At 31.7% G+C, this 4,485-nt stretch overlaps 1 non-coding gene across 1 annotated transcript; it reads right to left on the minus strand.

Moving 5' to 3' along the window:
- Positions 1-300: 300 nt before the first annotated feature.
- LOC115069295 lies at positions 301-405 on the minus strand. The gene has a single exon (XR_003848568.1). It is a non-coding gene; the product is annotated as a U6 spliceosomal RNA (small nuclear RNA).
- Between the last annotated feature and the right edge of the window lie 4,080 nt (positions 406-4,485).

Consider the following 4,485-nt stretch of genomic DNA (forward strand, 5'->3'; position numbering starts at 1 on the left):
TTGATCATATTTAGACCCCTCTTTTATCTTCACCCCCCAGAACTCCCCCATCAGAACTAATGAATTCTGTCATATATGTAAAGGCGTATTGAGGCAAGTTTGTGTCCCCAAATGTCCCTTAATATGAGTTTTTGGCTGGAACATGGTCAGTTTATCTAATATCACTCCCTTAAAGGAAACCAAGTTTCCCTCACCCAGTAGTCATCCAGTCACCACTAGTTCTGTAACTCACACCAGATGGAATTCACTCCGTAGACCAGGCTGGCTTGAACTCAGAGAGCCACCTGTTTCTGCCTCCCAGAAAATATAGAACACTTCATGAATGTGTGTGTCAGCCTTGTGAAGGACCATGCTAATATTCACTTCTGTATCATTCCAATTGCTGCTGCTGGGGTGAGCACTAGCGTCACTAGTTTAGGTGAAAGAATTGGAGGTAAGACAAGTAAGAGTACACCTTCAAGATCATATATGTAGAAAATATTTAAACTGAAATGTGAACACTGAGAAGTCTGATTTCAAACCTTGTATTTCTCAACACTTCAAAAATATTTTACAAAATTAATACTAGCCAAAATCAAACCCACAGAAACATATAAACACAAGTATTCACAAAACAGGAACACAGTAAATATTGGATGAATTGATTATTGACTCAATAAGGCAGTTAAAAGATTATTTCTCCTAGAAGAAATATTCTGATAAATGTCTAAAATTAACTAGTATATTTATTATATGCAGCCAAGAAGAGAAAATTTACACTTCTATGTTCCCCATCACGTTTAAAGGAAACAGATTCAGTAAAATGCTTTTCAGTCAAATGTTAGTTGTTTTGCCACAGAAAATATTTTTTCAGGCATTGCAGGTAACTAAAAACTAGCAAAGCATATTTCCAAATTCTTGTTAAAATGTACAAAAATATTACCAATGTAGCTTCTCAGAATAATTTATTAATTTTCTTTTTGAATTCTATGCCCTGACTTAAAGAAATTATCCAAAATGTGATGTCAGTATCCACTACTGATCTTCTATTTTATCAGGATAAATGAGGGTTCCATGATTTGCAAGCCATCAATTACAGGTTCTGGCTACTTACGCACATCTCTAGACTTAACTTTTTAAGTTATATTTATATTTGTTTATCAAACATTGTTGAATGACTTTAATCTAACTGATATATTAAATTCTGTGTAATTATACAGTTTTTGAAAGATTCTACTTATATTTATTTCCTGTTTATGAATATTTTTCCTGCATATATGTATGTTCACCAAATGCATGCATGATAACTACAGAGGCCAGAAGAGGACTTTAGATTCCCTGGAAGTTGAGATACATTTGGTTGTTAGCTGCTATTTAGATACTGGGAACAAAGTCCATGTCCTCTACAAGAAGATCAAGTCCTCTTAAACACTGTGGCATCACTCTAGTCCCCTAATATATACGTCTTAAAAATACATTCACATCCCAATTTTGTGAGGTGAGGTCTTTTTTATGATTCTGCATAGAAAATTCACATTAGATGAAAACTCAACTATTTTCATTGCCTTGAAAGAAATACAGTTCTTCATCACATCATTAAATTTTTGGAAAACTTGAGCAAAGTTTGACTCCTGTTTCATCCCTAGTGCCTAGCATAATATTTAGTTTGCACTAGAAACTCAATAACTATTTAATTAAAATTTAGTTTTGATGACATTTTTTATAATAAAAGCTTCTTTTTTGGGCTATTTATAATTCATGAAAAGTTTGTCACTAAAGTTGGACAAGTTGTTACTCATAAATTAATGTGTTTTTATTTTATCACAGTCCAAATTTTTGTAATTGGATTTTGGAAAAAACAAATACAAGCAAAACAGAAAAGTAATGTTATTTTTAATATTGGTTTTCATGCTTCTTTGGGCAAAACAATAAGAAGAGTGATTCATAGCTTTCAGTAATATTTTCATTAGAAAAAACAATTTTATTGGGATTTATAATGACCTATAACAATGTAACTGAATGAGATTTATTATAATTCATTGCTACATTTCTCTAACATTTATGTTAATTTTCAAAGTAAAAACTCAATTTGAGTAGAAGAAAATACTTTATATACTCTTTAGCTTTTTAATAAGGTTCAGTGATGTAAAGAAAATATTAGAAGCATTAGAAAGTGTCAAATAGCACACCTCTGTGAACTAGAACTAGGAACTTTAGGATTTTCCCTACATTACTCAATGACTACAGCTGTGTTGCTTCTGATAAGATGCTGATAATTTGAATATTTGGGTTTAAGTGAGGAAAGAATGCACAGTAATGAATGACTTCCTCTATATACCAAGTGGGTTTGATGATTTTGATCTATTTGATTCAATTTTTACGTTGACTTTTATTTCCATCACAAGTAATTTAAGGGACATTTTAGAAAGCTTGAAGATGATAAGCTTTTCTTTCATACTCAGGTAATTCATAATCTAAGAGTACAAAAAACTCCAAAAGTACATATTAATTAATCCTCTTTTAATCACTCAAAAATAAAAAAGATGAAGCAATAAATAATTATTAAAATAGATTATTCTTATTTAGGGGACTGACTTTAGATATAAGGTACTCAATATCAGGCATATTTTATTAAATGTAAATAGATAAAGCATTTCATCTGAAAATTAGCATTTATATTTTCATATTTAAAAATAAGTGAAAGATAGTCTCTACTTTTCTAGTCTCTTAATTTTTATAGACAAAAACTGTCTTTGGATGACAACTAAAGCAGTCGAGCATACAAAAGAGATACTTCTGATTCTAGTCAAGTGTAAAACTATTGTTTTCCCCAGTGCCATGACTTATATAGAGAACACTGGGCTCCTTTCAGGTTCTGATTTTATTTTTGCAGTATTTATTTAGTGTAGGCTGTTGATTTTGCTGAAAATATTGAACAAATGTGAGTGCAGATAATATAAGCTTAGTGCCACAGATCCTAAAGTTGTATACCAATGACCAAAGTACATCATTGTTTAATTCCTAATCTACTAAAAAATGTACATTCTAGCATCTGCATTTCATAGATTATTTGTTTGTTTATATTATCTTATATAATTTCTACAAAATTATCTGTTTCACTGTGAAATTTTCAATGCTCATGTATGCACATACTGTATTTGGATTTATTGAATTTTTGTGAATTTCATGCAATATATTTTCATGGTCTTTAGATTCCCCTCCCTTATCTGCACCCCCTCTTACTACCCCTTAATTCCATATATATATGGAACATGTGTGTGTGTGTTCCTATAGTCAAATTTATATTCGCAAATGGAGTTTCGTCAAATTACCAAGAGTCTCACTGTTAAACATGACTGATTCGACCCCCCACCCAGCAGCCCTGGGTTGCCAATACTTCCCAATCTAAGATTGGGGTTTCTTACCCACTCCTCCATGTCTATGTTGGAATTTTGCCTGGCTTGAGCTTATGTGGGACTTGTATATTCTGTCACCAATGCTGTGAGTTCATATGAGTAACTAACCAGCTATCTGGATCATTCTATTTTCTTGTGGTCATTCAACACCTCTGGCTCTTACAATCTTTCTGCCCATTTTTCATCAATAATCCCTGAGCTGTTCCAAAGCAAAAGTTTGAAATAGGTGTCCTATTCGGGGATAAGAACTCTGCAGCTTCTTATGCTCTGCTTGTTGGCCAGTGTGTGTTTCTGTGTAAATCACTATATGCTGATTAGTGAGTTAATGTGTGCTGAGGAAGCATCAGTTTTATTCAGGAAATATCTCCTTGGGAGGTTATCTAATACCAGGTGATTAGCCCTAAACATGGGTACTTACAAGCACCACTAAATGGACTCAATGAATTATATATGCACATATATGTATAAATATAACTGTATTTATAAATTTATGTATTTGTGTATGTATATGTAACGATAATAAAGAAGAAAACAAAATATTAGGAGAGAGTCAGGGTACATACAAGGAGTTCATGAGGAACTTGTCATGATGGAGTAATGCAGAGAGAATTTCATTGTGATGTAGGAGTTTCTCAAAAAATAATTTAAAAAAGAATCATTAGCAAAAGTAATTCAAATATTATCATCACAAGAAATTAAGATAATAAAAGAAAGATAGTATTTTGTTTAGGCAATTAAATAATAAAGGATGAAGATATGGAGAAAGGCAGATAAATAGTAAAATAATCCAAGAAAATAGGTAGGGATAAAATAAGTGTACATAGAGCATAATCATAGTTGCTACATTGAATATGCAAATCTGCAAAGAAAATGAATTGAAGTGATACATAAGCTGAGTCATAGTTAAAATATTTAAAACATTAGGTACTTGTTAATAATCATGGAGAATAATATATGAACTCTATAGAGACTTACACAGAATTATTTAAGCAGAATGTTCTAAAATTTGTAAAAAGCATTAGCTAAAAGGCAAATCCCTGAAGATGTTCAGGAATTGATGAATGACACAAATTCTTAGATTTAAAAAGAG

The sequence above is a fragment of the Nannospalax galili genome, unplaced genomic scaffold, assembly GCF_000622305.1.
Source record: "Nannospalax galili isolate Female #2095 unplaced genomic scaffold, S.galili_v1.0 scaffold131, whole genome shotgun sequence".
Lineage (NCBI taxonomy): Eukaryota > Metazoa > Chordata > Mammalia > Rodentia > Spalacidae > Nannospalax > Nannospalax galili.